This window comes from Rattus rattus, chromosome 3 (genome assembly GCF_011064425.1).
Source record: "Rattus rattus isolate New Zealand chromosome 3, Rrattus_CSIRO_v1, whole genome shotgun sequence".
In the NCBI taxonomy this organism is placed as follows: domain Eukaryota; kingdom Metazoa; phylum Chordata; class Mammalia; order Rodentia; family Muridae; genus Rattus; species Rattus rattus.
Genome location: NC_046156.1, coordinates 11495585 through 11510044, shown reverse-complemented (window position 1 = coordinate 11510044; position 14460 = coordinate 11495585).

Sequence of the window (14460 nt, the reverse complement as noted above, 5' to 3'; positions counted from 1 at the left end):
TTCACGAACCAGTTCAAGCTCCCTTGCAAACAGCTGTTTGTGAGCCTGGGTAATTTTCAGCAAAAACAAAAAAAGTAGAGTTTTTCCTCATTCGTTCTTTCATCCATCCATCTTTTCAACTCAGCAACTGTTGTTTTTGCAACTGTTACCCATCAGGCATTGTGATGAGCTCTGTAGACACAGCGGTGAATCAGGGCGACATAACTTATTTTCACAATTTCCTGCAATAGCAGAAGCCTACGATGATAAATATAACTTCTATGAGGAATTTAGTATGATTGTGACTAACCAAATTATAGATGGGTTCGGTATGTAATAAGAACTTATAACTTTGTTGAGTCCAGGAAGTTGTGGAGGTTTCTTAAGGAAGTAATTTGTAATCTGAGATCTGAAGATAAATCCCGGTTTGCAAGATGAAACGGCTATCGATTACACACAGAGAAAGAATTAGTGAAGAGCTCAAGATAGGTCAGACATAGTGGTTTTTAAATATAAAAGGAAAGGCTAGAATTATCTATATTTAGAGCGGTTGAGGGTAATGAATAATCTGATACACACAGTGAAATGCGGATATTTGCAGCTTGGAAGACTAGGGCTGGGATTTCACACATGCTTTAATGTTGCATTTTATGAACTCAATCTTCCTTGAAGATACTCCCTTTGAGCAACCACTGAGATATTCATTTCTTAACACCCTGTGATAATTAGGATCAGAGAAGTCTAGTAATTTCTCCTGACTGAGTAGAGCATACCACACATTTGTTTAAGCTTGCTCTCCTGCGTAGCCCTATGCAGGGCCTGTGTGGCTCTAACCCCAATGCCTTAATTGATCTTTTCAGCTTTGGAGTTTCCTGTGGGATCACGTGAGACCACACTTACATTTCTGGGAGCCTCATTCCACACATGGTCCATGACTGACTGAAGCATCGTTGTGGATGCCGAACTTCATGGCAGGATTTGTTTACCATTATTCCAAGACACCGTATCTCCTTTATCAGTTTTATCATTTGATGAGCATTGGAATGGTTTGTACTTTTCTGGCCATTAGTTTTTAGTTATTTTCACTTATGTTTTTAAAAGGACATATCAAATGGTAGCTATCGATTATAGCACCATGCAATATAGTTCAATATGGCTTTATGTCAAATAATCATATCTATTTCCTTAAGCTTTTACAAGTTGTTTGTGGTGAAAACAGTTGCAATGGTGTATTCTCTCTTTCTTGGACCATGCATGTATTGTCAGAGCCCAGCGTCACACCGCTGCATAACAGAACACCACAGCTCCCTTCCCTCACATGTCTATAACTAGCTCACGCTGGCCAGCTCCACCCACCCTCCTTTTACCAGCACTGTAATTTCCCCCTCAGCCTACTCTTGCTGCTTTTGTTTTTGCTCAATAAACCTCTGCATACAAATCTCAGATCTCCCCGGCTGTTTTCTGAGAAATCTACCGTGAATCAGTTAGGAGTGGAAACAGGCCCTAGCATGGGGTAAGTTGCTGAACAGCTAGCTTGATCTGAGGACTCCAGGGTTGACTGTGACTGAAGCAAGGATAGCTCCAGTCAGGTACAGCACAGTGATTGCTAAAATTTTCACCACTGGCAAACTGAGCCTTCAATAGTACCTTGTTGGAAAGAAATGTGTTTCAAAGTGACTGAGATGTTTGAAAAAAAAAAAGATTAAATCTCATAGTTTTGGATACAAATGTGAAAGCAAGAGGGCTTACAAGGGACGGATACACACACACACACACACACACACACAGAGTCTTGTTTTAGGTTCAAAGGCAGAAGGGAGTGATATTATCTTAGGGTTTAATTATACGAGTAACAAATCTCCCAAGGAATATAAACTCACAATTTTCACAAATGTCAAAGTGAGACTTGGAGTGAGGACCTCTGAGTTTTTAAGTCCGTGAAACCTCAGGTCCTTGAGCTCTCTGGGGTTTTTGAAGCATTCTGCTCCTTCCTGTGAGAGGCCAGCACCAGGATGATGCAAACATGTCTGCTTTGCAAAAGAACACCCATGTTCAGACTCACGCCTCATCAGCAAAGCAATCCATTTGGCCAAGTCTGAATCCGAGTCTGTTAAGAAGGGAAAGGAACTCGGACCAACGAGAGGATTAAAACGATACATTGTTCCCTAGCAAAATGGGAGGCCAACAAAGAAAACCAGGATGAGAAACAAAAATGTTTACGTACATACCTGAAAAGGGCCCTTGAGATGATAAACACATTGTATCCATCATAGTTTTTCTGTGACTGAATCTCTTTTCAAATCTGGAATCATTATTGACTGGAGGTTCCAGGAAAAGGGATCCTGTTGCAGCCCAGCAAGTCCCTGCAGCACCTGTCCTTTCTGTGCCTATGGGACAGGTGATGGTCCAGATGGTTTTGAGGCTATTGGATAAAAGTCTCAGGTGATCTGTATATCCAGGACACCTGACAGCCACAAAACCTCTCACAGGTTCCCTTGCTATCTGGCACAATAGGTAGCTCAGGCTGGCCCAGTCTGTGAACTGTTCCCTTAAAACCCAGTCCACATAGTCAATACAAAGCAATAATTCACCCTGAGAAAAATGGCATGTAATAATGTTACTATTAAAAACTTCAAGGATGCAAGGGTATGGTCCACACAATATTTTCTATTTAATTCCCCAGCATGGTTTCTATGGAAACACAGATGGAGTCGAAAAGATTTCAGCAGACTAGATTTCTGTAGAATCAACCCAAAGGGTGAGAGCAACCGAAGCTGCTATGCTACACAAACTGTGTACACCAGCAAGGCTAGCATGGTGTGAATACGTGGGACATTGTCCCCGAGGTGTAGCATACACCCATCTTTTTATATCCTTTTTATAAGACCAAAGGCAAGTAGAATATTCATGTTGTAGGGGGGAAAGTTTATTTTTTACTGTCGTGCTTCATGTATTGTTCTCGCATTCAAAATATATCAGAAAGGATATAGGCCATTTACACAGAACAATAGCACATCCAATTATATTACCGTATTGACAGTGTTACACTAATCCATAAGGGAAACGTGGCAAACACATCAAGGACCTTAGTAAGTATGCGTACTCCAAAGGGCTGGAGGTGAACTCCAGTTACCTCTCAATAGTTTATAAGGATCCAGTACATGGCAGGCCACTGTCATTTTCAACGTAACTCATAACCACAGCATCTATTCGTCTGCCCCTAGCACTAACTACTGTGTTTGTACACTTTAGATTCTGGAGGTAGCTTATCACACCGGGATTGTTGCTCCAGGTTACTTTACTGAGTGACAAATGTACTTTAAGAAATCTGTTTTTAGACAACCCACCGGACATTGGACTACACAATGCTGTATGGTTCGGGGACTGGAAAAATACCCAAAGCAGATGTAGAACAAATGTAGATCTGCAGAGATTTGGGGTCAGTTCTTCATGGCAGCACAGCCACAAATACAGCTCCCCCAATGCTACTCAGTTCTAGCAGACATGGAGGCTCTCCCTGTGAACATATCAGTGTTCCCGCGGGCAGAGCTAGCTACTGTGAACTGGAGTCTGTGTGATACCATAGAAGAGGGTTTTCTGGAGTGGGGCTTGAGTCTTTATTCTCCAGGTAATAAGACTTAAATTCTCACAGCCCAGCCTTGTATCACTACTGACTGGCCTCACGCCTTTAACTGGCATCTCTAACTGTGTCGGGGGATACCTCTGAAAGCAGGGACAAAGCAAAACAAAGTAAAACAAAGAAACAACCCAACCCAAAAGCTCGATGTGCATTGTGTGCGGGTAGAATTGAAGTTTAGGTACAAGTGTCTGAGGTACCAAGGAATGAATCTAAGGAAGCATGAAATGGCCATTCATGGATAAATGCAGTTTTGATGACTGTACCTGGTCTAACATTTTATATTTAAAAGGAAATTGAGGGGTTGTAAAAGTGCCGTACACGTCAAACATGGTGCTGGCAGGTCCTCCCCTGCCTTCTCTCCTGCTAGGCTCCTCACTCACCACCTTATTTGCCCACTTCTCCATTCCTGACTCACTCCCGGGGTTGACCACGGAGGTTCAGATATAAAATATCCTATTTGACTACACACACACGTCTAATAAAGTTTAGCAGCTCATCCTAGTAGGGACTCCCCCTCTTTTCTTCTTAAAAATCACTCCTGCAGACAGAACTACCTGCTGCCCTTGTTTCCTGATCCAGATTCAGCCATCAAGTCTGTCTAACTTGCTTAATAAAGGATCTCTTGGTGTTGGAAGTTGGTGTTTGGGTGTGGTCTGAGGTTCAGAAGGGAGCAGTCCCTTGATGCACCCGGTGCTTTCAGAGATAGCTCAAGCCAAGATGACTGTAAGTTTACATCAAATCAAATTGATCAGCTTGTTGGTTAGACAACGTAGACAGAGAAAGAATAGGAAATTTAGAGTGATGTTTAATGAAGTATGAAATTATTAATGGAATTCTTGGAAGTGGGAGTGAACTTTGGAGATCCAGATATTGCATGTTAACTTCCTCCAATGAGCATCCACCATGCCAAAGCTGTTACAAAACCAAGTACGAGACACTTATGCATCCAGTTGACATCTGTCAATCATTGTTAGCGTCTATTTAATTTCTGCACTGATGAAATGAACTTAGAACCAGAGTATCCTTGGAAGAAAGGATAAAATGCCAATCTCTGAGTGTACTCAAAAAGAATTGGTCTAGCTAACCCTTCTGTTTAAAGTCCAATGTATCAATAGTAGAGGTCGATCATGCGTCTATGGTAAGTCGAGGGTACTACACACTAACTTGGTAGCAGATTGCTTTCATAATATTCTTTTTACTCTAAAGGGAGGTGATTAGTTCAGGCCTATCTACAAGTATTGGTTTCTTATCTCCCCTTAGAAATTCCCATCTAGACCCATCACCTGAGAGTGTTTGATACACTAGTGTCAAACCCAGCTTAACAGAAGCTACTCTGTAACAAGCAACAGCCAACCCTGTAACAGTGTAAGAATGACGGAGGACAGCCATCATGAAATGCATTGGTCTTATTATACACTAAAGCAGCCAGTAATTTTTGGCTGAATCAGCTCTTGAAGGGCCAATCTGAAGACGATGCCTGTGTATGGTTACTAGCCCAGGAAGTGCTATATTCATTAAACACATGGTCATTCTAGAATTCTGTAACCTGAAGAACATACAACTCTGGAAATCCAGAGTAGAGCCAGCTGGGACCTCCCTCACTGTTACTTGGTGTCACTCATTTTGAGTGTTTGTGCAGCTCTAACTTGTAGCTCTAGGGTCAGTAGGTATGGGAAGGTTCTTGGGTGGGAAGCATCCCAGGGTTTATCAAACTTTGTGCCATGCCTCTCACCCAGTCATATTAGATTCTGCTAGTTAACACATCAACAGACAAGGTCAGCAATGGAGTCCCTGGAAGGATAATTAGGCTGTAGGATCAGGAAGATGTGTGGTTCTTGTTATACTGAAGGTAAAGAAGAGTAGACTAGGCATTCTGGTGATCTACAGGGGTGTGTCTTGGAACTCCCCTATGTAACTTGGTGTGTCTTGGTGCTTCTATATGTAACTGCTTTTGTGTATGTATATGCATCTGTGCATATTCATATGTGTGCCTCCAGGAACATGACCATTAACGTGGAGACCAGAGGACAACCTTGTATGACCAACTTCAGATACTTGACCAGTTTGTTTTGCTGGTCCAGAATGTACCATGTAGACTGTGGCGACCAGCCAGCAAGCTCTAGGAATCCCCTTGTTTCTACTTTCTCATCTCTGGGATTACAAACACATACCACCATGCCCGGATTATCAGGTGGATTCTGGGGATCAGATGAAGTTTCTGTGCTGAAAAGGCTTATAGTTTACTAACGGAGCCATCTCAGCCTTCCTATCCCATATATAATTTGTTGGTTAATGGTGGAGTAGTCACAGCCAGAAAAATGTATATTAATCAGGAGCACAGACTACTCAGGGATTAGGATCTGGTTTATACCTTGGAACATATTTAAGTTATAAGATGCATTAGATTGCTTTCAGAGGAGTTTGTGAAACAGATAGTGGAAGAAAGATGATGCTATCAATGAACTGCATGAAGCATTGGCAGACATGCATGTGTTGTGTTGCTCAGGGCTGAACTAAAGACCTGTTGTACTATAGGTGTTGATTACGTTCTGCTAACCGCCCTCCATTGAAGAAGCACATCTTGCCATTTCCAGGGTGGTTGGTATTTAGGGACACGGTGGATTGTCTGACTACTTATCCTGGATTGAGGATATCTCTATTCATACATTAAAGTTCCAACCCCCAAGGGAATGGCGTTGGAGGCACAGACTGTGAGGACCTTGGATCCCAAGACCAGAAGCCTAATGAATAGATTCAGCACCTTTTTAAAAAGCAGCCTTCACCCTGCTGCTCTCACTGGACCATGGTGGGGCTCCATCTATGCCCCAGAAAACACATTCGTCCATATCACTAAATCCGTTGAAAACTCACCTTGGATTTCCCAACGATAAGACAAGATTTTACTTATAAAATAGCCAACTTCTGATATTTTACTATGCCAGTTTGGGTGCCGCTTCTTAATAGCTCCAGAGTTAAACATTTGAATGTCCATGCTGTAAGAATTATCTCCTTGGGGAAGATGTAAACATCTTCTACCCCCTCCTGATGAAGAGCATATAACAAACCAAAGATCATCCTGGGGAACTAATGAGCTTGTTACCCTTACACAAAAGAGTGAGTTATCAGCAGGTATATGGGTGACCCTGAAGTAGCACCACAGAGAGGTCTGCACTCTGCAAGGTGACTACTCCCCCATGACCACAGAGATAGAGTGCCTTTGCCCTAGCCTTTCCCAGCCTAACTACTCTAGTATCCTCTCCAAACCCTGAGGCCAGGAGTGTAATTAGAGAAAAATTGAATATGAATGCCCCAGAGAAAGTCCTGTGAGCTTCCACTCCTACTTCTTTGAGCAAAAGTCAATAGTCCACAGGCCGGATTCGTCAACCTCCCAGCCATCCATTTTCTTGGAATCTAGAGGAAACTCACTTGACAAGAGGAAGAATTTCTTGCTCAAAGAAAGGTCTTACTTAAAAATTCCAGAGGTTTGACTACCTGATAACTTCCTGTTGTTAGAGCAGAGAGTACTGGGAAGCTTGTTAGGAGAAACAGCTGAAACCAAATAGCTCCAGACCATCTGGGTAGGACCAATTGCCCTGAACTCTAGATCTTTCAGAGTTGAACCTTCCTAACCTCTAGGGTAGATGGTGTAGGGTAAGAGTGTTTTTCATGGGGTCCCATATTTGAACACTTTATGGAGGGTTGGTGATACTATCTACAAGGGTTGTGAATACTTTAAGACGCAGAGCCTTGCTGAGGGAAGTACCTCACTGCATGCAAGTCTTTGAGAGTTCACAGCATGGTCACTCTTCCAGTTTGTGCCTTCTGCTTCCTGGGCATGAGTAAAGATAAAATCAGATAGCTGCTAGAACCTACCAATGAGCCACACAATTTCCATTATAATAAATTCTAGCCCTCTGGAGCAGTGAGCCATGTCGGCTATGGCCTCTTCTACAAACTACTTTTGATCATAGTATTTTATCACAACAAAACAAAACAAAAACAAACAAACAAACAAACAAAAACAAATAGGCAGCTGCAGTGATCTGAACAGGAGCAGGAGTGTAGGACTGTGTGTAAAACACACTGGACTGGAGGGCATTCACAGTGCGTGAATCAATTCTAGCTTCCCAGACAGTGAGCATGCGTACTGCCTGACGATGATGTTGACAAGAATGGCAGGGATCATTCTGATGAGAGAGACTAGAGATAAACGGGGACTTGTATTTGACTTGATGTAAGAACACGTGGGGGCTGAGGAATGTGGCGTTGCTGAGAGCTTGATAAAAGTATTTTTGTGGCCTATAGAGACGGTTACGCAAGATGTAGAGGGTCCAGTTGCCCTTTTTCTCGGGACTGCTGTTTTGAGAAAGCGGTTTCCTACTCCCAGCTTCCCAGCTGACTGAAGAGGTGTCTGCTAATCTCTTCCCCCAGCACTGTGTCCATTTTACCTCCAGATTCTGCCTGTTTCATCATTTTATGGTTTTGCTCTCCCAGGGATTAGTTGTAACAAACATGACTAGGCCAAATAGCTGTTTCTCCATAACATGGACTAGGGCACCGTTACGTGCCCCGCCCCGTCCCCCGGCCGAGTTCCCTAATGATCCTAAGACTTGAATTAATTATTATTATAGCATTACTTAAACACGTTTAAACATACAATAGGTATAAACTCTATGTGCTTACCAGCTCTATAACATTATGCATAAGGGAAACCATTTCACAAGTTCAAGTCAATAAAAACTACAAAACTAATAAAATTTAAATTAAGACCATTAATTTAATGGACAGATGTAGTTGTTCCCTGGAATTTAAATTGCTGCTCACAGCCTGAATGACAATCAGCCTCTTTTGAGTTTGGATTGCCAAAGCTATCTTGTCACTGGGTGTAGCTTCGCTCTCTCACATCTTCTCTGTTCACACTAGAGAAATTGGATTTCAAACGACTCCAGTTGCCTTTTCTTAGCAGGCACTCCATTACTCTTTGAAGTACACTCCTCATTAGTCTTAGGCAATTAGAGGGGTGTCACTCCACCCAGTGGTATTCTGAACAGAAGTATGTATCTGCAGCCAAATGTGAGTTAATCTAATCTCTCTACATAATCTCCCTCTTTTTCTTTTTTTCCTTCTGTTATATATATATCTAATCTATAAACTTCTTTTATGTATATCACCTTCTAATATATGTTTATAACATTATTAATATTACAATACATTATATTATATAAATATAACATAAGATATGTTTATTATGTATATTGACTTTTACACACACACAGACACACACACACTTTTTTTAGGAGTATAGAAATTAAGTAGACTTAAAAATGGCATCCTTAGTCTACGGATGGGCTGTGAATTGTAGTGGTGTTAAGTTCTTTGGTCCTTTTGAACAAATATGTAATTCCATAAGATTTTGTATTGATATACAATTAATCTTAGTTCTCAGTAAAATATGCAACTCTTTCAGTTACCATGGTTTTATGTTTGTAGGCCAAATCTGTATAATTCTCAGTTCTTGGGTTGTCCTTTTTCCTTTCCCCAGTGATCTGGCTGCCGCTCAGTGCTCGGCAGGATGGGAGTCAGACAGATGGGAGTGAGGGTCCCAGCAACTCGGGCCAGGCTGTATGGAAGCTCTGAAGCCTTCCTTGGTGGGTGATGCATCTTGATTGTTATTCTTCTTGCCTTCCTTCTAGTTTGTGTGTTTACTCAGCTCTGCATTGGGTAGCCACGCTCAGTTTCACTACTACAGTTTTGCCCTGTATTTTACAATAATTAAACTTTGCAGAAATGTATTATTATATGTGGATGTGGTGTGTGTGTGTGTGTGTGTGTGTGTGTGTGTGTGTGTGTGTTTGTGTGTTTGTGTGTGTACGTGTATTTCTGTTGGGATGTGCGTGCTGGTCAGAAGTCGATGTCAGGTATGTCCTGTGGTTGCTCATATCTTATGCATTAAGACAGAATCTCCCACTGAACCAGAATCATCCGGTTAAGCTACTTTCCTGTCTGCCTACAAAGTGCTGGGATTAAACATGGAATACGATTCCCCACAACATTTACGTAAACGCTAAGGATCCTGACTCTGGTCCTCATGTTTGCATGTCAAAGGCTTTATTCACTGAGCCATCTCCCAGTCCCTCCGAAACATATTAAACCACATATCGATCATTTAAATCCCCTAAACATAAACTTCTCTCCAGGTTTATCATAGAGGAAGTGACACTTCATTGTTAGTATGGAGTAATATCTCCTTGGAAATGAAGAATGGTGCAGGTAAGTAAGTTTTAGAGTCTACTCATTGGGGACTAGGCAGAGAATTTGGTAAAAGAACCTTTTAAGTAACTGTGAGGACTTTTGCTCATATCCGGGAACTTGCATAAGGCCCAGTGTGGTAGTAAAAGCATCTGTGTGTAATCCATGTGCTCCTCAGGGGAGATGGCGGTAGATACAGGAGAATCTCTGGAAGCCTACAGGCAAGCTAGCCTGGTGTATTCAACAGAAATATAACAAAGACAGCCTGTGTCAAAGGAGATGGAAGGTGAGGACACACACGTCAGCTAGTTCATATCACACACACACACACACACACACACACACACACACACACACGCACACACACACGACACTGGTCCATACTGCTAGAGAACTATTATATCCTCTTCAGTGGGAGTCTGAATATTTGACTTTTGTCCTTGTCCTGGTTATTCTCTAGAAAATTTACACCTTCGATTGAGTTACCATTCCACATGGGAACTTAGCTTTGTAGTGCCCTGCTTAAACTCTTTGGACAACAGCTCACAACTTACATAGAAGGAAAATAGAGGGGCTATGTGCGTGTAATTCTAGCCACAACAGGTTGGATTTGGCAAGACGCTCTTACCTATTGGATGGAATCCAGATGGGTCCATTAGACGTGTACCAGAAGGAACCAATTAGGACACTTTGCACAGAGCAGCGTCCCCTCGAATACATTCCAGGGACAGCAGAGCAAAAATGTGGTGTGGCTGAAAAGGAGCAGGGGGAGTGCAGGTGGACTACAGCGCGGCAAGCAGGTCTTGAGGATCACAGATGCGAACTGTATAAAAATTCTCAATCTGGAATTATTTTAAGCATTGGCCTTGGGGTAATGAGAAGAAAAGTCTATTTAGTAAAATTTGGTTGGATGTCAGAGAAGCCGCTAGCTGAAATAATCTGAAACTGTTACATTGAAATCAGTTCAACATGTTTGGGGCTACTCTTATTTTTATAACTAAGTTATTTATGTAAATGTTAAGGAGAAGGACAAAAGGGCATTTCTTAGAGTTTTTCTGGTACTTCTCAAGGGTCTCTTCCTGAGTATTTTCTCCACCCTGCTGTTGTTAGAGATGATAACCAATATTCTACTAATGTCCTAGGCTGTGCATTCTGTGAGAGCATGAATAGGAGTTTTGAGGCTAAGTCCTGAGATTTTAAATTTTAATGGTTTCGGAAGCACTGAGGGCTATAGAAGACCTTAAGAGAACTTTGCCAACACATTGATGACGTCCTCTAGTTATTTACTTTCCGTGCACGTGTATGAAATCACAGTGTGGATGTCTGGGGTTGTGTCAAAGAAGATCTGTGACTGGTACAAGAAGAGCTCTGTCTAAGCAAATTGGGGCTGGAGAGATGGCTCAGTGGTTAAGAGCATTGACTGCTCTTCCAGAGGTCCTGAGTTCAATTCCCAGCAACCACATGGTGACTTACAGCCATCTGTAGTGGATCTGATGCCCTCTTCTGCTGTGTCTGAAGACAGCGACAGTGTATGTACATTTAAAAAATAAGTAAATAAATAAATCTTTAGAATCGGCAAATTACAGGCATCAGGACCAGAGGCTGTGTGTGGACATGCGCTCCCAGGACCAGCTGTGGAGTGCTTACAGCACAATCTATCATCTGAAAACTGTGTGCTTCCTCTGTACCTTTGATCCACGATGAGCCCTTTAACACGCTTCTGCCTTCGGGATCCGTTTTGCCCTGTCAGCCACCTCTTCTCTTCCTTGCCAACTGGTTCCTCTCGTTGGTCTATTTTCCACCATGAGTTATTTTTCTTTTCTTCTTCAGTGACCACATAGAGTGGAAGGAAAAAAAAGAGACAGCTTTAAACAAAAACATATTTGTACATTTCTCTCTGAGAAATCAGAGAAGTATTCATCTCCTCTTAGTTTAATGTCTTCACGTGTGGTAATCAGTCGTATGGAGTATGTTGTTTCAGTGCATAAAATAACTTCCAGGAACTTATCCCGATCCCTTAGGAGTACAGTAAACTGTTGCTTGCGTGCATGTGACATACAAATATCCCACTGGATAACTTCAATTACAGTTATTTGGTCAGCAGACACCAAATGTTTAGATTGTTTAATTGGGAAATAGCTAATAGCGTCGGGATGAATGGAATTGTTTAGATAACAATGCAGATTTTAACTTTTTTTTCATTGGTTGCTCTGGCTTCAGCAAATACAGCTTTGCCGTCCCATTAACACGTAGGGAGTAATTTATGCACCTCCGGCTGATTCCTTATGTATTTTTCTATAAACAGATCATGAAAAATAAAAAAAAATCGTTTTGTTTCAGCACCCACGTTTATTTTTATTCTGTGTGTAGTGGAATCAGTCAGTCTTTCCATGACTGGGTCAGTGTACACTTATAAAGGGTCGAGTAGACACTTCATACATCTCTGTTTTGCAATTTACCACAAATTATGCCACACTGTTGTACAATAATTTATAAAAATAATAATTGAAAATGCAATTTGTTTTTTTTTCCTTGAGAGACAGTCTCATTGTATAGTCCCGATCGTTCTTGAACTCAAAGTGAGGACTAGGTTGTGCTAGAACTCACAGAGACCTACCAGCCTCCGCCAACTGGATTTAAATGTGTGCTTTATTCTGCCAGATAAGAAAATGTGATGTTTTATTTCTGCAAACAACAAACAAACAGAAACAACCACATATTGGTGTGGGAAATGAAAGATTTAAACAGAAGGGAGGAGCGATGAAATGACAATGACCTAACCTTGCGCTGATGTGAACGTTAGAAACTCTTGCGAAGTTTCTGTGGCGTCCCAGCAACACCACAGCACTTTGAATAAATGGACACTTACCTGTTGAGTCAACTTCCCTTTCCATCCCATAATCCTCCCTTTCTTCCCTAGGTCTCTTCTTCTACTTCATCCTCACCCCCTTCCTTCTTCCCACCCTTAATTCTGTTCTATTCACCGTGGGGTGGAATTTTTCACTAGATCCACTAGAAACAAATCCGTATGCTGATGTAAGTTCTGTTTGAATTTCTTTTTGATACTAAGTATTTTCTAAAATATGTGTTCTTTTGTTTCGGGGCACCAATATAAAAACCCCATTAAGAAATCAAGAAATAGCAGTCAAATCAAACATTAATTTGTGTGTTACTCAGGGTTTGTATTTATTTCTGCACACAACATCATGGCCAAGAAGTTGGGGACAAAAGGGTTTATTCAACTTACACTTCCACATTGCTGTTCATCACAAAGGAAGTCAGGCTCACACAACGCAGGAAGCAGGAGCTGCTGCAGAGGCCATGGAGGGATGTTCCTTACTGGATTGCTTCTGCTGCCTTGCTTTCTTATAGAACCTAGGACCACCAGCCCAGGGATGGTGCCACCCACAATGGGCCATCCCACCCCTTGATCACTAATTGAGAAAACGCCTTATAGCTGGATCTCATGGGGGATCCTTCCTCTGCGATAACTCCAGTTTGTGTCGAGCTGGCACACAAAAACAGCCAGCGCAATTTGGTTAGTTGACGGGGGTGTTCTTTTATAATAATAGAATTTCTTGGTCATAATAATGTCAATAACTTATTGATGTTTTCCCTTTAATTTAACCTAAGCATTATGAAATACCTGCTTTCTATTTGAAAGGCTCTATGTTTCTAGTAGCTGCTGGGATGGACTTGATGGTTCAGTGCACTCAAAATATGTATTTATTGATTGGAAAATGTGGAAATGTAATCTATACCTCCTATTTAGTTGTGATCTAACTGAATGCCCCCCCTCAGTTGTCACTCTTTCCTTCTCCTTCCTCTTCTCTGTTCCTATGTTGGAGCATGGGCTCGGATCACTGTGAGAACTAGGTAGTTATGAAGACTGATGACTATCCTCTAGCCTTCATCCCATGCTCACTAAACATAACCTTTTAAAAAATTATGTATGTGCATGTGTGTGTGTGTGTATGTGTGCATATGTGTGTAGTGTGTGTGCTTGCATGTATGTATATATGCATGCTGTGTGTATGTGTAGTATGTGTGCTTGCATGTATGTATGTATGCATGCTGACACATGTGTGTGTAGTATGTGTGCTTGCATTTGTGTATGCATGCTGACATGTGTGCATGTGTATTGTGTGTGTTGTGTGTGTGTGTGTGTGTGTGTGTGTGTGTGAAGTAGGTTCGCACGTGGGTGTGGAGAACAGATCTTTGTTTCCCTGTCTGTGCCTGAGAGTGTTGGAATCAGAGGTTGCAGCCATGCCTGCTTGGCTTTTGCATGGTTTCTGGGCTTCGTACTTCAGAGAACCTAATCCATTTCATTGCTTCTCCAGAAAACTTCCTAGAAAGCGTCCTGTTTGTTTGTTGAAGTAGCCCAAAGAACTCAAATTATGATTTTAATAAAATAATTAGGATTTCAACAAATTTAGTAATCCGGAGTCCAGAAAACTTCATAGATTTGAAATCTCTTTAATAATATGTGATTGTTTTACTCCCAAGAGATAGAATGGAATGCTCTGAGAGTGGATGTGGCTTTTCCCTCCTTTTCGGGATGCAAAGGACCGAGCTTGGGACTGTGGGAGCGC